Raw genomic sequence first — 22,935 nt, forward strand, 5'->3', positions numbered from 1 at the left:
AACAAGCGTAAAAGGGTAAAATTAAATTTATTCAAATTTACATACGAATTTTGTTTTGGTTGTGGTCAATTTGAAATTTTCTCACAATTATGTTTTATGTAATGTACGAGTTTTAGTAAACGGTATGAGCATTTACCATATTTTACCATATTTTCCCACTAATCCCCCCCCCCCCCCCCCTCACAATAAAACAACATTGTTCGTGGTTAAAATGACATAACAAAACAAGATTTTTTTATTGAACAATTTTTGTGATATCTTGCAACAGTGAGTGTTATTTGCTCGATGTGAGAGATTTTCATGGCTTTTCATTATGTTTTTCCCTATTTTTGCATTTGCAATTCTTTTATGATTTAGTAAAATGTATATTATTATTGTATATAAATCTAGTTTGGCTGATCATTAACATCTTAACTGAAGGTACAAATTGAAACATGTCCTAAGCAAACACTCTAGTTAGTTTTTTTGCCTTTTTTGTATTTAATATTAGTTTTCATTAAATGTATTATAATTCATCAAAAACTTCTTTTAAAATTAATATGTCATATATTGCTTAAATGAAAAAGCTTACCAAAATTGTAGACAGTATATGTTGTTTAAAGTATTTTCTGAGTTTATGGGCCACCATCTTTGCGGCCATCTTGGATTAAGACCCTATGGGAACAAACAAATTGTGGGCACAAAAATAATATTTTATCCAGTATACAATTTAGAACTTATCAGCATATTTAAATAAAGCCTTCCTATCATGCAGCGTGAGACCCCGTTTCTTCTATTGCTCATTGTGAGAAAATTTAATGCCCTTTGTTGTGTAGTTGTGTCCAAATGAAGTTAAGGTGATATATAATTAATATGTTATTTGCTCGATGTGAGAGATTTTATATATATATATACACTGCTTTTCGGGTAAAAATTGAAAATTCCTTAGGCAATACACACTACTTTTTAACCAAATGTACGTGTATTTTATAATAAAAATCATTAAATGAATTATTTTCACCAAAAAACTTTTGTTTTTTTGCCCCCGTTTGTACGAGACTATACATTTTATATGAAGATGCAGAATTTATAAACTTTCAGGATGAATGTGCGCACCAGCATCAGTACAACTTTCAATAAGGCTAGCTATAACGTTCATTTGTTTTAAATTGTCCAATAGGTTAGCAGATCTGGTAAAAACATTTTTTGGGGTGAGCAGTATGTATTTTGAAACTCGGATGAAAACCGATTTTCTGATATAAAACAGCGACATGTTGGTGTTTTTTTTTTCAACTGTTAAAAAACTTTTTGAGATCTTTTGATTGCTTTGCAGAGAAATCAATGTTCTTGTTAAAATATTCGGTAGTGTGATAGCTATCTATTGACACATTTTAATCAGGTTTATATGAAACTAAAAGTATATGCCATTTATAGGCTTTACCAATTGATATTCATATAATTAAAGAAACATAATAATATCTCGAGAAATAATTAAACGATGCCCAGAATACGCCTGAAAAGGGAATGAAAACAAGACAGAGTTTCAAACCCCTTGTTAATATTTAATTCAGCAATATCCGAAAACAATATAAAAAATATAAAACACTACAGATCAACACTAATTGTTTTTAGAAATGAACATAAAGTCTAAATATTATAAGAGGTCGGCGGTTATACAAATGTATGCATTTCAATTTGAAAGTGGCAAATATAACGTAAGTTGATGATTATGGAAGTAAGATTTTATTCAGAAATGTAAAAAGGCACTTTATTCAGCATCATTAGTGTGAATGTATATAACAAATCACGTAAAAAAGTAAAACATCACAATGTAAAAACTTAATAAATAACATAAAAACAATACATATACAAAACAAATAAATACCACGATAATCTTGTATGAAGGCATCATATGTATCACCTTAAAAAATATTCCAACACACTTGTAAAGTAAATAAATAATACTGTGTATCTCAAAACAAGTATGTAATTCATACAACTATTAAGACAATGGAAATTCACAAGATGGAAGGTGCAAAGTTCGCACAAGAAAATGAGCATTTCACCGCGCTCATATAAAAACAATCATACCCGCCAGGGACTCAGTTGTTGAGACTTTAAAGGACATATTAAAATGACATGTTCATAAAAATTCCTACAGTCATTCAAAAGAGTATTTCACATAAAACCGGCCCTGCAAGTTGTTGGTGACTTATTAACATCATTTCTATCATTTCCCTCATTTACCGTACAGTTTAAGCAATTAACTCTTGTCCATCATATTTCCATCATTCGATTTGCAGTCATTCGTTCTGAAACCCGTTTTGAAACAGCGTTTATTACGTTAGACCATACCTCGGACCTTAAACCACTTATAATCCTAATGCAGCGGATGTCCATCAGGTTCCCCTCCGCACATGCACTGAATTGACTTGCGTCGTATTTTCAATTGGCATTGTTTTCCTATTTTCGAGCACATGGACACGCCCTTATTCGGACCCCCTCGCGGCACAACATCCGTGCATGACATGGTGGCCGGGTCCATTTGACACATGCGTCCCTCTGCGTACAGCATCACGGACACCAAGACGACGCAGACCAGGATTGTTCGTGTAGATAGCATTGTGTTGGTAGTGGTTGCTGTTAATGCTGTTACTGATTCTGCAAGAAGGTAAGGTACGTTATATGAATTGCTATGAAAAATAAGTCATTTAGGTACAGCAAAAATATTTATGTTTTTGTAACGCATCTTATAACTTTAAAAAATGTTAATAACTCGCATTATGTGTGTTGATTTAAAAGTGTACACGTTTAACCAAAGACGGAGATAAAAAAAGCAACAACGCAACTTCCAATCTGGTTTAGGCCACCGGTAATTGCATGTAACAAATAAAATCTCATCCAAAAGCAATTTAAAGAACCATACTCTATTCACAAAAAATCATGTTCATTTGTATAATACTAGTTTGGTTCAATAAATCAGATTGGAAAATGCATTATATTGCTTTATCCGTATCCGTATCTTAATTACATCTGTGAAATTTAATATTAAAAATAAAAAATACAACTAACCTTTCTGTCAAAGCAACTATATATTTTTCTTGTTCTCTTTGTTCCGGTTTTGTGTATCCCGCTTTGGTATGAACTGTTGTTGGTCTTATACTTTCAAATGCGACGAAATATATATACTATCAATAGGGAAACCCAAGTTCTTAAAATAGTTCTCGAAACTCCGATTGGTAATGTACTTTTCTCAGCAACAGACGATTAAACAGCCATCACAATAATGGTTAAACAATAGGCCGCAATATTCTGCCTGCGTTTATTAATCCATGTATATACAATTCAAGTTGTTGATTTGTGATATGGTGAAACATGCATGGGATTTATCAATATTTCATTATAGTTAGACGTTTACATTAAATGTCATAGGCTTCACTGTCGCTGCCATGTAAATGGAAATCAAAATAAATAGCACAGTTGTAAGCTCGATCCACAATCAAACATAGTAATCGTTTATATAAAACACGCCAAGAACAGGTACTTTCTATGAAACGGACTCAAAGATGTTGCCATGCTATGAGGCAAATGTTTGGTCCTTCTTGAGATCAACTGTATATTTCAACGTTTTGTGAATTACTCTAGGTGCAGCTAAAAAGCAATAAAACCCTACGTGCTTTGCACTGACCGTTCGAAGGCGATGAGTTTTATTATTTTTTACTTTTTGTTGCGTGTTATGCGTTCCTTGCCATAGTTAAAGGGCCGCGCGCAATAATAGGGTGTCTCCTTAGTACTCACTAAATAATGTATGTTTGAGAAGCAGAAACAAAATGTCAACTCATGTTGTTCGGCCTTTATTGCGCAAAGCAATACGGTGGTATTCCATCGACAAACATCCTTACATGACCACTTTGATTTGTATTGCTTATATAAATGATTGAAGTGTCTTAGTCCTTGTAGTAAGTATAGTCACTGTGTTCAATCGCTTTTGATTGGGCATTCTCATACTTCAATGAGGATTCCGCTGATAAAACGGTATTTAAATTTCTAGTTCAAGTTAAAAGAAGTTTGCCAACACCCTTTTTGAAAAAAATAAAACATCACTTCGGATTTTTTAAATGACATTTTCTGGTGCGCCTAGCTTCCGATAATTACTGGTAGTGAAGTGGGTGGCATATTGTTTGTTAAGGTCATTGAGTTATATAAGTGGTTGATGTATTGTTGTTGTATGACCCATTCATAAAAATTTCCCGATTGATTACTCGGAACAGTAAATAAGAAATTTTACGTGAAGTAGATTGCGAGGAAGATTCAAACGTAGTGGGTTTAAAAAAAATTAAATATGTCGGTCCATAAATTACAGTACCATCGGAAGATAAATAATGACTTTTATTTCATATACTTTTGATTAAGTATGTATGCATTAATGCCGTAAGTGAAAGCAACTCGAAATCGAACCTTTGGGTATTTTGTCCCGCGAAAGAATTAACTGTGTAGGAGTATGAATCATTTCCGAATTTGATAGCTATTGCGTGCCTGTTATCAGTGATTGTTCAAACGTTCAATTTTAACTGTGTTTGTTATAACATAGATTGGTCAAGTAGTTTTGCTACATACCGATTAGCGAATAATTGCTGGTACATTTCAATCATGTCCTCAATGGCAATTTGTTTATTAATTTCAATCATGAGTACAGAAACTAGAAATCGAACCGATCGATGGTTATTTGGTTCCGAGGTAGACATTGCGCTTATGCTACGAAACATTGAAATAGAACCTATGTTCTTGGTATAACTTAACGGTTTATTGCAATTGCATGTCCAGCAACTCGAAATAGAGCCTAGTGGTATTTGTTCCCACACGTAAACATCATGGCTAAGGATAGGATGATGAATATTGCTACAGAGCAACGAGTATTTGTGTTTTAACCAGAGCCGGGACTTGCACCTAGATTTCTTCTCAACCGAAGAAGAAAAAGCGTTCTGCATTGAACTACTTTGGTTTTGCTAACACGTTTCATACAAGCTGCAGAGTGTAACTTTTGCTTTGATCTGATTGAAAGTCGGCGTCACTCAGCGTTTGTGTATCGACTTGTGACCGTTCCTATTGTATGATTACAAGAGCAGTCGCTTACCAGCAGTGTTTGTTCAACTAATTTACTGTCGTTTCATAATTTGAACTTTCGTTTTGTTCTGTAGAAGCATTCAGAATCAAAATTAAACTTGTTTGATATACTTTTTACTGTGTACAAACAATTGAGTTGCTGAGTTTCAAAAACGTTTGTAGTGTAGCGAAACGTTTTAGATTGGGATAAAACTGAATGCTTACCGCAAAACTGCTTTGCACAATTTCAAAGTTAATGACCATACATCGAAAGTCATGAAACACGGTAAAACTGCATACATGTATACAGTTTTTAAGCCTTAATACGTTTAACAATTTAGGTTGATGTGTCTCATTGCAAGACAAGTTATAACTAAAAGTATAACGAGCCGTTGTACAAAATGTTTATGCAGTCACAAACTAGTAACTGCTTTGAGTTTACGAGCCACTGCTTGTGAGTCTCAACAAAAGAAGTTTATTAAGTGTAATGAATGTTCAACGCAACATTGAGTAGCACAATTTGTGGCCATATAGCGAACATCTATTAATGTTGAAAGTCATTCATATAGTTTTTTTTTATCATTTTACCTCAAATCAAAGTTTGAACTATTTTTTTGCCTTGTACGCTTGAAAGTAAGTGGGTGTTACTCGGCATTTTTACGGGCTTCTGACCGTTCCTCTTGTCTTAGTACAAGAGAAGTCGCCTTCCCACCCAGCCCTAGCAGACTTTGTGCATTGTAGACAGAAATGTTACTGCTCGGTGATCGGTCAGGTACGATCAACGCGTGCCTGCGTTTCTGAGAAAGCCAGATTAAGGTTTTTCGTGTCACTGTACGAAAATACCAGGGTGTCGCACGGCAAAGCACAGACAGGTCACCATGTGTGCCTACCACCCTTCCGACAGCGCAACAATGTGGTGTTGGAAGGATTCCCAGATAGTGCCGACAGTATTTCACGGTCATAAAGGGGACGAGTTGCTTTGTAGCGCCTCATTTCGTTTTGACTTGCAACCCCGCCCTAGACAGCTACACACACAAAGGGCAAGACTCCCCGTGACTATAAATCTCAGCAAACGTGAACTCGAACCAAGCTCATTTCGTACCCCTTTCGGTCAACTGGTACTTGTTTTTCGGTCAACTCAAACCTACCCGAAGTGGTCAAACCCCAATTAACGTTTAATATAAATAGGGAGATACAATACGGCAAATGCCTATTCGTAGACTACCATACCTTAATTATTATTATTATTCTTATGTTATTCTGTGTAGTGATCTGTTTAATCGTAGTGCCACAACCTTTACACTTGTTTAAGAAGGAGAAGAAAGTTTTCTTTGTAAATACGTTGATCAAATATGTTATGTACAAACATGTTGATAGTCTTGTAATGTAATTGTAAATGTAATGCTTCTTTTTTGTTGTTGATGGAGAATGTCTCTCAACGTTTTAACTTCAATAATTGTGTATACTATATTATTAAGACTGGAATAGGTTTCAGCTAGTACCCGTACGTTTAAGACATACGCCAAGAGTTAGTATTTCACATTAATATATAATGTCTGTTTTTATATGTTACAGATTTTATGAGACTTTATTGAGTTAATGAATGAATGAATGAATGAATGAATGAACGAATGAATATATGAATGAATATTGTTTATTTTGCAATAGGTTAAACTTTTTTTATGTAAAATGCCACTAGGTTTAGGTTATAGTAATCATCTTATTGATTAAATGAAAATGAAATGAAACAGAAAGTGGCTGGAAGCCACACCGCCAGTGCTTATTTCAGCTATTGGTTATGTTTGGAACTGCAACAGTTGTGTAATACGCAAGCAAGATTTAGTGACGTAGTATCGTTTATTTACTACATTTTATATCGAAAAACCCACACATACCACTCATATTTTAACAAATGACCTACTGATCTACTATCAACTGCTTTCTGGCTTTGGTGTAAAAATCTGTTATTAACTAACTCAATCGTAACGGGTTGAAAACTACTACGGACAATTTTCTGTTTTGCCACACCTTTTACCCAATATTTATTTTACATAGTTTTATTACGCATGTCTGGCAATTAAAGATTCTGGTCCAGTTCTGTGCGTCTGTGTCTATAATAACACACATTTTGCGATACCGACAGAATCGAAGAGAGAAAAAAGTTAATTAAAAGGCTAAAAACAGTGTATATAAAACAAAAGTCTTAAAGGCCTATAAAGGTGAAGATACGTAATTATTTACAGATTTTTTAATATTTTTTTATTATTTTATTTATAAAGGTTATCAAAAAACAATATATATATATGCTATTGGACATAATAAAAAAAAAATGAGCAATGCAAATTGTTTTGAGCTCAAAATAAAGTGTCCTCCAAGTCAATTGTGTTCACAAACAATCAGTTTATTTACATCGCTGTTTACTCGTGAAAGAGAAAGTGAAAGTGACTCAGGTCACCAAAAATATAACGATGACTTTTAACGTTTTCCGATATCACTCACAAAGTAGGTCTCTTCTAAATGGTTAAAACGTTTGTAGTGATCTAATAAGTTACTTTCTGCTGGTAAAAAGTTGTAAAAATAGAATTAAAATTGAATTTTCTTTCGGCTATTTTAGCATATGTCAACGCTATGAGGCTACACATCACGTTAGTTGCAAAAATGTAAACATTTCTTCCATTTATGAAACGGTTTTATCTTCCAGAATTCTTGACAACGTTGTACCTAAGCTGTGTTATTAGCAGTTTTTATGCAAGAGTAACTGAAATCCGGTAAAAATTAGACCAGTTGATATGCATAATAATTGGATTTGTGACATTTATAGAGCCTTTAAATATATGGTCTAAAGGATATTTAATAGTTTTACACGATGACTGCGGGATACAAATGATACGATGATAAACACCAAATAAAATAAAAATGCCTAATAAACCAAACACGCAACCTTTATCTGTCCCTTATGGGTTTCGCGTGTGGGACCGATAGTAGTTGTCCATCTAGAACAGGCATGGGCCCAAAATGGGATGTATTTGAGTCCCATATGATATGGGCTGCATATGGGTCATAGCTGGTACACATACTGGCTGCACATATACAATCCGTTTTAGCTTCTCTCAATATAACTTAAAAACAACATATTTCATGATTTACAACTTAATTAACCCTCTTTTGCCGTGATTTTGATATATGTCTATATGTTGACGTTTTCTGGAGCCTCCATGACGATGTGTTTTTTTATTTTCCAAATTCTTTAGTTCATAATCGAAAATACACATTACATCTCGTATATGCGTTGCAATTGAAAAGCAAAACTTGATATTATGAAACAATTTTTAACAACAGTTCTTTATACAAGTCATGAGCCTGCATTTATTCGACACATTATTGTGAGATCGCAAACAATAATGCGTATAATTATATACGTTTAAATTTATAAAAAAAAACAACACTATATTTTCTTCATTTTGGCGCTGACATAATTGTCGAACGTTTAATTTAATTGCGCGCGCCTGTTTAGGAATTATGTGAGTTCCATATCGTTATATGAACGCTTGTATGAGTTTTATCACCGTTTCAAGATACAATAATTGTTGCTTAGAACCTTTTCTAATGAGTTTGTTTTACCAAATAAAAACGTTTCGACTCATGTTTCCTAAAACTGAATTATGGCAATGTTCGAATTACACGAATGTGTATTCTCTATATGTACGTTTTCATAATTACACCAGGATACATAACCACGAAAAAAATGCGCGTCTTCAATGTTTTATTCCCAGCCATCGCATACTAGTTTCGTGTACACCAAAAAATGACATCACATATTTTTGGAATATGACGCAATAAGTATGCCATTTTATGACGCCATCAATCAGCTGATTCATTTTACGGATGGCGAAAAATTATGTCTCTTGACTAAATCTAAAGGTTGAAGGTCATATAATTTTAAAGCTAAAGTTTTCTCGACTCTAAAGATTTCTTATGAAAAATCATTTAATGGTAGATTAAGAAGTAGTCCGTGCAAGCGACAGGTATATTCAACAAGGAGGGATACAGGCTAGATTTTTTCATGGGGTGTTATACCGTCAATGTCGGTATAAAAATGGGATTAAAACACTAAATAAAACACACAGTTGTAATTAACCACATAGAATTTCAATCTGAAAACAAAGAAGAAAAGGAGAGTGTCAATAAGTAGCCCATTGTAGTGTAAATAATTAATTCCTCTAATGATATTACTACATGGATATACGTTATTGATTTTAAAAAAAATTTGAACATAAACTTGGTATTTTGAATCAATATTTCAAAGTAATGTGGTTTCCAGAAGTTTCGTTATTTAAAGCTTGATGTTCTCGCGTCAGAAACATAAACGCTATTAATTTAGATTATAATGTACTGTTTCGAGTAATTGACCGGGAGAATTTCAATTAGTGAACACGATGGCACTAATAATTGCACAACCAATAATTTGGTCTACTAGCTTTACGTCAGCATCTGACGTAACTCAACATTTTAAACACCTTTCCATCCCACTCCACTCCCAGTTATTATTTCTTGGAAACCAGAAGATGTAAAAACAATATTACAAGTTATGCTGGTATTCCAAAGCCGAGGGTTTTCGCACAACATTTTGACTGTTTCTTGGAATTTAGTTTCTCAGCGTAATCCCAACCCCAATTTAACACCACTTAACACTATTGAACATTATGAATAAACCAACGACGTTAACTGCCACACTTCAACCACGCTTGTGCATTGTTACTATGCAATGGGGTCACGTGGATTTCAAGAGAGAGAGAGAGAGAGAGAATACATCCGTATTTATGTACACAATGAAGCCTCACCAAAGCTAAGTTGAATGTGTGTCCCTTTTTTAAATATCAAATACATTAATGCATTTATGTTCTTTCAATACATGAGTGTCACCAACATGAGCTTACATACATTCCAACATATTTCGTCCGTTCGTTCAGTTTGACCAGAATGTTGTGTTATTGTGTCATCAAGGATGTATTTCGCAATTAAGGAATCGATCTCGGAATCTTGATTTCAAACTCGAATGAAAATGCATCAAACAGTTAAATTACATGAAACCAATTGTAAATAATGTAAACGTTTAACTGAAATATAGACACAAGATACCACATATGATGATTAACATATTACGGCGACTTTATACACCATTAGTATGGTGTAAGATGTTAAGCGTCTGTTACTTAGAAGAAAAAATGACTCATACGAATTCTGGAAATTAGTTTTAGATATGGGGTTTTCAGATTGGTGCTATATATTGTTTGTCAACTGGCTTTGAAAGTAAAGAACAAACAACTGTTCAAAATTCAATTGTGATACAAGAAAACGATAGTAAAGTAAAAAAGACGATAATTGAAACATATAGTCCGACGAGAGACATTTTGACAGTAAGGTAAGTTTTTATTTTTTTTATTTTATATTTCACAAGAAATGCACATGGACCACAATAGTGAAATACATGAATATTATAAGTGTAAAGCAACACAACAATCGCATGCCCTAATGTATTTAACGGAAAAAAGTATAAAATATAAAAACACCGGTTTGTTAAAGAGAGAAGTATGGTTCTAAAATGACTTATGAATTATATCTTGGTTACTGGACGCATTAAACGATGGTCAAAACCAGATTCAAAGATCCTGTTTTTTTGTCTGAGATTAAATAAAAACTGTAAGTTGCAATGCTTTTGGAGAATGAACACTTTACGTTTCATCAAATATTGACAATTTTCCGTAGTGATTCATTTAGTAACCGTGTGGATTATTTTCAGAAACAACACCAAGAACACCAACACTATGGCATCTACACGAGTAATCTTAGTCTGTATCGTCATGGCTACCCTTGTGTTGGTTACGGAGGGACGAATGTGTCAAATGGACCCTGCCACCATGTCATGCACGGATTTTGTGCCGCGAGGAGGTGCATTTAAGGGCGTACCCAGGTGCTCGAGCACGGGGAAACAATGCCAGTTGAAAAAGCGCCGCCAGTCAACGCAGTGCTTGTGCGGAGATGACCGGGACGGACATCAGCTACATTAGTATCATAAATATCTTTAAACACTTTAGGGGCACCGTTTAAGATCCTGTATGTGATCCAACGTACTTTACGGGGATTCAAAAGGAATTTCAGAGTGTATAACTGGAGCTCGTGCAAATGAGATACAACAACAAAAGCAACAACTGTTAAAGCTCTTACGCATACAATTGATTTTAGCAGAATACAAATTCACACAAGTAAAATGTGTACGACTGATGTACATGTATTATGGATACTAAGGGTTGGGTTGCTCAAACGATCAATATTTGCAGTGTTTTCCATGTATATTTATCACTTAAAAACATATCACGTTATATTTAATGTTATTAGTTTTAACAAGTTATATTCCCTCAACTTTGTTTATAGGACGCATTAGTTTTGCACTCGACTCTTGATGCAATAATAAATATAGAATCTTGATTCTGAAAAGAATCTTTCTCAGATTCAGATTAAGTTTTGGTGAAACAAGATATGTTAATTTGCCAATCATAGTTTTAAGCAAATATATGCTTCTAGTGGGAATGATTTTAGATAACTAGCTTAATGCTCATTTTTTGTGGTGTATTTTACATTCTTCTTCGTGTTAATATACATTATTAATCAAGCTTTAAGAATGCAATGTCTTGTCATGTTATACAGTTTTATACATTTTGTCGTTTTTGACATTTGTTTTGATGTTTTAGTAGAGAAATATTTTGTCTCAAGTTGTAAATTATGTTTTTATTTTTATAGTCAGTGTTTATATTTTTCGACATTACACTTTACAGAAACTTATTTATTTGTGCATTCATTCGGATTATTTGTGCATGGTTAAATCATATTTTTCGTTTGAAAAGATGATATGTGTTGCAAACCTTATCAAATGATGTTTACCCATTTACAATTTTGAAAGCTTACATGAGTATTATCACATATATGATACTTACATAGACATATGTTCATTCACGAAATAAAAAAATGTTTATTGTTTATACAATGTATGTTGCTTTTGACTGACCGTTCATTGCATATTTTATTCACTAAACTGACACAAATGATTTTTGCTCAGCACATTTCTAATAAAACGTTAATTATTTTAATAGGTATCAACTGCATTACTCCACCATAAAATGGTATAGCTTAAATGTGTTAAATGAGTCCGAAACCAAGTTAGAATCAGTACTTAGTATCCTTGTGTACGAGGGCGCTTTTTCGCAACACAAACTTTTAACAGGATGAGTTAAACTCATTTATGCCTAGCGTCTAGAAAAAAAGCCTTGGCAAACAGCGTAGACCCATGATGCGGCGTCTCATCTAGCTCTGCGCTGTTTGCTTAAAAGAATTTCTGTAAGACTTATTCTAAATATAGAAATAAATATACAAGACATTCCTAATTTTGGAAATAAATAGATCCAATTTAGAAGGAAGGGAGAGTCTACTAGGCATAAATGGGTTAAATTGACGAATTTGTAGATGTTTATATAGAGGATACTAGGTTAGCGTTGAAAAGAGAAAAGTTTATGTTGCGTGGCTTAGAACACCGGGAGCTCGAGCCTTGGCGAGCGCTTTCGGTGTTTGAGCCGAGCAACACAAACTTCTCTCTATTCAACGCTAATCCTAGTATTCTATTTATCCCATTGATTTTTTTCAACGTGACATTTAACATAAATAGATATAATAATCTTAAACATAATTTTAATCCATTCTTAACGGCGCTTAAAATCTAACTAATGTAACCATACGCAAAATAGTCTTAAAAAATTAACACAAAAAGTGTAAAACGAGAAAAAAATATCACCGTATGCCTCGATTCAATTTTACGCAGCATGCAAATTGTAACACATTACGACCGCGAAAAGAAGATTTTACTTTAATATAATTCATTTTATTTTCAAAGGTATGATTAACAGAAAAACAGGTTAGTGCCTGATCTTTTTGTAATATATTAGGCTCGGCACGAATACAATAATAAAACAATGTTTGCTTAAGATAACGTTGGGATTTTCCGTGTAGTTCTATTTTCCTATTCTATTTTTTTAATGAAATAATTGACGACTAATAAAATTGATGGGATAAATCGAATACTAGGTCGGTGCCGAATAAAACGAACTTTATTTTGCTCGGCCCGAAAATCTGAACCACTCGCCGAGGCTCGTGGTTCAGATTTTCTAAGCCTCGCAAAATAAGCTTCGCTTTATTCGGCATCGACCTAGTATTCTCTATTTAACTAACACAACTGTTTTAAAAAGGACTATATCTAATGTATTGATGCAATAGTAATTTTTATGCAAATCATAGCAGTGTAAGTGTCAATGTATAGATGAATATGTTCTTCATTTTACACCAGCGATTAGTAAGTCCCATTTAATTTTTTTGAAAGCTCATCAAAATTTGTTTTGTTAAATGCGAGCTTAAAACATTAAGGATAAAAATATATATTAAAGACTGAAACTGAATTAATTAATGACTACCAGTATTCAAAGATTATTTGAATATTGCCCATACTGCATTATTTGTAACATCGTGATTAATACATTATCATGCATAAGGGTAATTTTGGCTTCTATATAATTTGCAATATCTATTTTAGCCTATTATGCACAGATTATGTCCTGCGATGTAAAATTAATTTAATCATATGAATTTGTGCAATGTGATTAACAGATTAAATTGAATGATATGGGCGCATACTCGCCAGTTTTTTGTTCTTATTATCAAGCCAATTATAGGTCTCCATTTCATGTACATAACTTTATTGTATATACATTGTTTTGCTTACAAACTGTGGTCATAATAAATTAAAAAAACAGCTTTGATATTATATAGATTCCGAATAGCTTTATGTGAAAACTATCCGTCTTTTCTTGTTTTAATTCTGACATATGATCTGCAAACTGTTGCCCAAGGAATTAAATCAAGAATAGTTTTTTTCTATTGAGTCTGTGTTAAAAATACGTCATACACCCGAATTATGTAAGAGACTTTAAAGACTTTAGAGCATCGAAGATTATAAAAATGTGTACGTGCTTTTAATTTAAAATAAGATACACTCCTTTGAAAACTTAGTGTCAATCCAGAATTCTTAAATAAAGGGCCACTTTTAGAACGAGTTTTTCTCGCAGGAATTCACATTTAGGTGTGATTTGTGTTGGCGCTAGAATAACTTAACCGGAAATTCACATTAGTGCAATGATGTATCTTCGAAGTATAAATATATGTAAAATTAAAGGGAATCATAATTCAAGCTATTAAAAGTGTTCAAATTCCAACTTAAAAAACACACACACACACACGTTTAATTGATATTAACGTCAACCAAGCAATGTAGATTGTAGAAATATATAGAATTCCTACTAAATATAACTATGCAAATCTGTTTGAGGCCGAGCATACAAACACAAAACTGCAGTATTGCTTACGCCTAGTTAATTGTACCAGGAAGTTACAAGCAAAATTGAATCAAGAAATAAAAATGACTCTTCTGCTAATTGCATGATTCTTGAGGGAAAAAATAGTATAATTAAGGAAGGAAGAGATACAAATTAACATTTCTATGCAAGGTTGCCAAAAGTAAAAAGTGAAAATGGATTGCCAAATATAATTGTTAACACTTCAGCACATAATTATTTTATATGGAAGTCTGAGTGACACTCGATCTTCGGTACTGTCCATACATTTCAACTAAGAAGTGCTCAAATGAAAGATTAATAAAGCAAAATATTTACACAGAACTGATTCATTTCAGGATTCCTTTAGTTACTCAAAAGATGACGAGTGGATTACAAACAAAGAAATATGTAAAGTAAACATGTTCTTAATAGTTTTTAACTGATGGCCATTACTTTTGTGCAAGTTTTGAACACAGCTTTTAGAAAAAAATCCTAGTTAATCCAAGTTATTCCCAAAGTTGTGTTGGTATTATGGTATATGTTAGGTATATTTCATAATAGTTTTGCGGATACACGTGGTCCAAGAAAACATTATCTTGAACGTGATTTTCAACGCTGTTCTTTACCTATCATCCCCCATACGTGTTCTGGTCTTCTCGAACATGTGTAGTCTGATTATTAAACGTGCGTAACTGCTCTGTATCCGGGATTCCATTGTTAAAGAGGAATGCATTAGGTTAAGGTTTGCCTGGACGATCAAAAATCAAAATGGCGCATTTATTGCACAAATTCTCCTTACACCTTACACAACACAATTGTAGCCATGACGATACAGACCGAGATTGCTCGTGTAGATGCCATAGTGGTTTTGTTGTTGGTGGTGTTTCTGAAAATAATCCACGCGGTTGCTAAATTAATCACTAAGGAAAATCGTCAATATTTGGTGAATCTAAAAGTGCTTATTCTCCAAAAGCATTACATCTTACAGTTTTTATTTAATGTCAGACAAAATAAAGGTTCTTCGAATCTGGTTCTGACTATTGTAAATTGCGTCCAGTAACCAAGATCTCAGCCATAAGCCATTTTAGAACCATACTATTTTATCTTACAGACCGGTATTTTTATTTGTTTTTTTTTGTGTTAAATACATTAGGGCATGCGAAAGTTGTTTTGCTTTACACTTATAATATTCATGTATTTCAGTATTGCGGTTCATGTACATTTCTAGTAGAATAAAAAATAGAAAACCTTTCCTAACTGTCAAAATGTCAATATGTGTTAATTATCCTTGCTTTTGCTTAATATCGTTTTCTTATATCTCAATCGGATTTTGATCAATTGTTGGTCTTTACTTTCCAAGCCAGTTGAAAAACGCTTGATATCTAACACCATTAGCGTGGGTGAAGTGTTGAAGTTACCGTCGTTAGTTTATTCATAATGTTCAATAGTGTGAACTGGTGTCAAATTGGTGTTGGGATTCCGCTGAGAAACTAAATCCCAAGAAACAGTCAAAAATGCGTTGTGAAAACACAAGACTTTGGAATACCAGCATAACTTATTTTTTACATCTTCCGGTTTCCAAGAAATAATTACTGGGAGTTCAGTGGGAGGGAGAGTTGTTTAAATTATTGAGTTTTGTCAGTTGCTGATGTAAAGCTAGTAGACCTAATTATGAATTGTGCAATTATGAGTGCAATGGTTTTCACTAATTTAAATTCCCACGGATTCTCAATTACTCGAAACAGAAAATTAGTGTGCATGTATTTGAAGCAAGAACATCAAGCTTTAAATAACGTACCATCTGAATAAAATAATATTGCTTTGTAATATTGATACAAAATACAAAGTAAATGTTTATTTTTATGAAAATCATTGAAGTAATATCCTTAATTAGAAATTAATTATTTACATTACATGGGGGATAATTATTGACGCTCTCTTTGTTCTTCTTTGTTTTTAAATTGAAATTCTATGAGGTTAATTAAAACTGTTTGTTTAGTGTTATGTTCATGGCTAAGTGTGAGGCTTGGCATGAATTCAACCAGTTTGTTCCTCATATGCTTTGTACTATCCGTCTCAAGGCGATGACCGAAAATTTTATCATTTGAACAGTAAATTTGCCTGTTTTGTATGTTCAACTGGAAATTTGCCTTAAATAAAATACTTGCAGATGGTAACAAGAAGTTTCGTTACAAAACACGTTGTTCCATTTTAACGAGAAATGGGTTTGAACGGGGCTATCACTTGGTGAAGAATACACACACGCACGCACGCACGCACGCACGCACGCACGCACGCACGCACGCACGCACGCACGCACGCACGCACGCACGCACACACACACACACACACACACACACACACACACACACACACACACACACACACACACACACACACGAGGTCAAGTATTGGATCACAAGGTGCAGCGAACAGATCATTAATATCGACAGTATCATCTGAAGTTATAGGGGCTTTACATACATTTGAGAAATGGTCATGCGATTGCTCTTGTGAAATATGGCATCTGGAACTCGCGTTGGTGGGGATCTTGGATTACGTAAGATATTCCAAAATTCTTGTGGATTTTTTCTCGAACTCACTAATTTATCTCTTTAACGTCGTTTAAAAAGAGAGTTTACGACTAAGTGTATATGATTTAAATTCACGTTTTGATTGTTTATATAATGATAGATCTAAATTGTCGTTGCTTAACCTAAACTGCCTTAATAAACGTTGTTTAGTAGATTTCAGAGTCCGCCCACCACGGCGGTTGTGACTGGATATACCGCAAAGAACGATTTATGAGCATTCCGCATCCAGAGGCGCTAGATATGTAAATATTTGTAAACATATTAACAGCACTATTTGTATTATGTGTGTTCATTTGCATAAGGATACTGTCATATATTAAATTCAATTTTAATGAGACTAATTCAACACATCTGAGTGCTTTACTGTCAGGCCACCTATAATATTTATGACTTTGATCTTGTATGTATATATGTTCTATTTCATCGTAAGACAAATTTTAACTCTCAGAAATGGTCAACGGCAATTCACAATTAATTGGAAAATGATCACACTCATCCCTATCTAAAATGCTAAAATCTTTAACAAAGCTAAAAAGATCAGAGGATACAAAGGTATAGTCGACAACGGAAGCGCCATTGCCGGCTGTACATGTATAATAGCCTTCGAGGTCATTAAACAGTCTACCATTTACAATATGGACATCAAGCAAACAGCAGAGATGAGTTTACTTTGTACCATTGTTATTGTGTTTTGTATCCTTGCTATTCCTATGCATTGAAAAATCCTACCCATTATGTGAGACATTACCAAATATATGTCGAAGGTTATCATCAGGGACAAAATCTAAATAATCTTTAGTTCTAGCGTTAAAATCACCTGCTAGAAATAAAAGACAATCGTGATAATCAAACTTTACAATATTCAAATGGTTTTCTAATAGGATATATTTCATTAACTATTACAAATTCAAAGATTACTTACAGACCAGAGAACCAGAGTCGAAAAGTTCTGAGGCCAAATACTGTTCACCTTTCTTCCCTTAGTATATGTAGTATTAAGTTTCATTTTTATATGATTTGTTTATGATTAATCACTTCTAGTAAACACGTTATTTCACACTTAAAAAATAAACCGCGTCGCATTGTTTGCTACATAGACCAAAACATTTCATGAAAAGGGTTTGCTGTAATAAATCAATACAGTACCTAATTTGGTAATCAAATACTTGAAATATCAGTCTGCGACGAGTGCTATTTATTCATAGTACACGTGTAGTGTTTAGTCTGTATCGCAGACCTGTGAAAATGGGATGCTGATCTCGGAAAATATCACTTTTTCACGATCATAAAAAAGAATTCATACATCTCAACATAAGTCTTTAACCGTAAAATACTACTTAAACATGTTCGTTACAGACGTTCGATAAATATTTGCGATTTCAGATATCTCTCAAGATATTCAACCGATCTTCAACACGGCCTATATATATATATATATATATATATATATATATATATATATATATATATATATATATATATATATATATTATGTGTATTAATTTAATATTTATTTAAATTACATCATTCGTCCGAATCCTTCAAATGGTCAATCATCTGTTAACCATTTGTTGGAATGTATGTATGCATATCCTTAAACTCGGATCGTCTCATCCTTTTTGAAAGATTGTGACTTGCCTTGAGATATAACCCTGTATCAACTGATTACAAATAAACATGTTTTCTATTAAACTACTCAACTTACTTAAAGTGTTGTGCAATACCTATTTTAAGAGAAACAAATGTATGGACCTTTTGCGGGTTCTAAATTTGTTAATCGTGTGAGCTTTTGGAATATTTCGCCCTTTGGATCACTTGTGATATAGTAGACAAAGAAACTCCAAAAAAAATATCATGAGATAAATTCGTGTTCTTATCCACAGCTTTAACAACAGATCACAAGCTATAAACACAAAGAGTTAAAAACTGGCATATACCGCATTAAAATGCAAGTGCTATTGATCTTAATAAATTATTACTCTCAAAGTACAGTAAGGAATTAAATATATGAATGTATCCTGGCATACATTTTAATATGTTGATGTTTACATTATCTATGAAAATCTACAGTTTTATATTGGAACATAAAGTGGGCGAATTGATAGGTATTTTGAAAATATCTGTCATAATCAATCAAGTTTTACAATTTTTGTTATAGCTTTTTTACCTTTTAAAAAAAACTGCAAAAAGTCACATACTAAATAAGATGAGTTCAAATAATCTGCAACAACTGTGATTATAAAATATTCACGGTTTACACGAAGCTGAAGTAAGCGTGCAATACTTCCTCGTCAAATAATCTTGTTCAAACGTCGAAAATTGAAAATTCCAATTTATTTTATCATATTCAAATTATTCTATTGCTAAGAAAGAGACAGTTTTAATTGACACGAAAAAAAGTGCCTCATATATTACTGCAATTGTAACTTAAATGAAGTGTAAGTGTCAATGTATACATGAATATGTTCTACATTTTATACCAGCGATAAGAAAGTTCAATATAATATTTACGAAAGCTCATAAATTATTGCTTTGTAAAATGCGGTCTTAAAACATTACAGACCAATATAATATCAACGTTTGAAATTGAATTAATTAATGACTACCATTACTCAAATATTGTTTGAATATTGCCCCTACTACACAATATTTATAACATTATGATTAATACATGATCATGTATAAGGGTAATTGTGGCTTGTATATAATTTGCAATATCTATTTCGGTGTATTTTAGCACAGGTTCTGTCATACCTTGTAAAATATATTTAATGATATGCATTTGTGCACTGTGATTGACATATTATATCGAACAACATTGGCGCACACTCGACAGTATTTGTCTATCCAATTAGTGGTCTCCATTTCATGATAATAACATTTATTTAATACATTGTTTTGTTTATAAAATATAGTAAAAACAAATTAAATAGAAAACAGCTTTGATATCATATCGATTCTGCATTGCATGTTGTGAAAACTATCTGTCTTTCCAGTTTTAATTCTGCAAATTAAACAGTTGCCCAAGGAATTAAATTAAGAAAAGTTTTTTTTTATTGATTCTGTGTTTAAAAATACGGCATTCGCCTGAATTATGTAAGAAACTTTAACGACTTTAGAGCCCTCGAACATTATAAACAAACATGTGTTCATGCTTATAATTAAAAAAACAACAACCTTCCTTTGAACATAAATATGTTAATCCAAGATTCTCAAATAAAGCACCACTTTTAGAACGAGTTTTTCTCGCAGAAGTGCACATTTAGGTGTGATATGTGTTGGCGCTAGAATAACTTAACCGGATATTCACATTTGTGAAACGATGTTGTATTTATGCGTGAAGTTAAATAAATTCAAAATTAAAGCAATGCAAATGGTTCAAATTTCAACTTTAAAATTTTAAAATACACACACTTAATTGAAACGAAAGTCAACCAAGCGATGTAGATTGTAGAAATATGTAAATGTTAACACTTCAGTATAATTATGTAATATATAGAAGTCTGGATGACAATGTTCGGTACTGTCCATACATTTTAACTAATAAGAAGAGCTCAAACGAAAGATTAATGAAACAAAATGTTTACACAGACAAACATCTTGGTTAATCCAAGTTATTCCTAAAGTTGTGTTGGTATATGTTAGTTATATCTTATTAAATTTATTCGGATATACGTATGGTCCAAGAATACATGTAGCTTGTAAGTGATTTTCAACACTGTTCTTTACTCATCATCCCCGATACGTGTTCTGGTCTTCTCAAACGTGTGCAGTCTGGTTTAAATCTGATTAAAAGTGAGTAACGTCTCTGTATTCGGGATTCCACCGGATGACTTGTTTTATAGGAATGCATGAGGTAAAGGTTTGCCGGGACGATTAAAAATCACCTATAATTCTAATACTGCTGATGCCCATCCCGTTCAGCTCTGCACATACACCACTGATCTGACTGGCGTCGTATTTTCAGCTGGCATTGTTTTCCCGTTCTCGAGCACCTGGGTACGCCCTTAAACGGACCCCCTCGAGGCACAACGTCCATGCATGACATGGTGGCAGGGTGCATGTGACACATCCGTGCCTCTGCGACCAACACAATTGTAGCCATGACGATACAGACCAAGATTGCTCGTGTAGATGCCATATTGGTTTTGTTGGTGGTGGTGTTTCTGAAAATAATACACGCGGTTGCTAAATGAGTCACTAAGGAAAATCGTCAATATTTGATGAATCGTAAAGTGCTTTTTCTCCAAAAGAATGACATCTTACAGTTTTTATTTAATCTCAGACAATAAAATTAAAGGTTCTTCGAACCTGGTTCTGACTTTCGTAAATTGCGTCCAGTAACCAAGATCTCAGCCAAAAGCTATTTTAGAACCATACTATTCTCTTTAACAGACCGGTATTTTTATATGTTTATTTTTGTTTATTAAATACATTAGGGCATGCGAAAGTTGTGTTGCTTTACAATTATAATATTCATGTATTTCACTATTGCGTTTCATGTACATTTCTAGTAGAATACAAAATAAGAAATAAGAAAATCTTACCTTACTGTCAAAATGTCTCTCGTCTGACATTTTGTGTTAATTATCCTTGCTTTTACTTTATATCGTTTTCTTGTATTACAATCGGATTTTGATCAAGTGTTGGTCTTAACTTTCAAAGCCAGTTGAAAAACAATATTTAGCACCAATCAGGAAACAACATTTCTTAAAATAATTTCAAGGATTCCTATTAGTTATTTTACTTCTTATTATCAAACGCTTAATATCTAACACCATTAGCGTGGTTGAAGTGTGTTAGTTACCGTCGTTAGTTTATTCATAATGTTCAATAGTGGTGTTCCATTTTAACGAGAAATGTGTTCAAACGGGGCTATCACTTGGTGAAGAACACACACACACACACACACACACACACACACACACGCACGCACGCACGCACGCACGCACGCACGCACACACGCACACACACACACACACACACACACACACACACACACACATTCACACAATTTTCATTCATGGGTTTACCACGTGACGATGATGATCAATCTACTTGCGTTATGTATAGTTAACTGGTAGTTACCTGGTACCTGTACTCTGTACAATTTATTACCGAATATACTGAAAACTTGAAAACTTAACCTTTCTTAAGTAATGTAATATACCAGTCGTGATATGTTAATCAATATAAGCTAATAATTGTAAAAAAAAAAATTATTTTAGAACTTTTCTTTTTTCGTCAATCGCGGTTGACAGTCCCTTTCAAGTGTTGCGCCATACCTTAGCGCCAGTATAACTTTTTTTAAGATGTACCATGTGTATGGAGTTTTTGCGGGGTCTAAATTTTTTTAATTGTGTGAGCTTCTGGAACATTTCGCCCTCTTATCTGAATCACTTGCGATATAGTGGACGATTAAACTCCAAAAACACTATCATGAGATTAATTCTAGTTCTTATCTACAACTTTTATCCCTTACTTTCATAGTATCGATCTTCCTCATAGTTTCGAAAAATCTTAAAGAAGAGCAGGAAAGTTAATGTTTCTAAATTTGTAATTTATTTGATGGTTATCCATGACTATAACGACGATCATTCTCGTGATTTCCGGTGTCGTTGGAAAGTAGGTCATATTTATTCCTGGGTGATGATATGATTGTTAATTACGTAACACACAATTATGTTAGTTTGTTTGTGGATTAATAGTAGATTTATAAAAAAATATATATGCCGCTTATTTTTTAATAAGATGTCAAAATATTTTAAGAACAACATGAGCAAGGGTTTCGTTTTTCCATTAAGTGACTTTTTTAGAACGCACAT

At 33.3% G+C, this 22,935-nt stretch overlaps 1 protein-coding gene and 1 long non-coding RNA gene across 2 annotated transcripts in view; one reads left to right on the forward strand and one right to left on the reverse strand.

Annotated features, from left to right (window-relative positions):
* Positions 1-22,935, forward strand: part of LOC127865679 (uncharacterized) — a 459,001-nt gene that overhangs the window by 115,787 nt on the left and 320,279 nt on the right. The gene's annotated exons all lie outside the window — the stretch shown is intronic.
* LOC127865721 (uncharacterized) lies at positions 1,530-3,170 on the reverse strand. Its single transcript, XR_008042743.1, has 2 exons — positions 3,052-3,170; positions 1,530-2,640 (listed from the first exon to the last, which is right to left on the reverse strand). It is a non-coding gene; the product is annotated as an uncharacterized LOC127865721 (long non-coding RNA).

Source organism: Dreissena polymorpha, chromosome 2 (assembly GCF_020536995.1).
Source record: "Dreissena polymorpha isolate Duluth1 chromosome 2, UMN_Dpol_1.0, whole genome shotgun sequence".
Lineage (NCBI taxonomy): Eukaryota > Metazoa > Mollusca > Bivalvia > Myida > Dreissenidae > Dreissena > Dreissena polymorpha.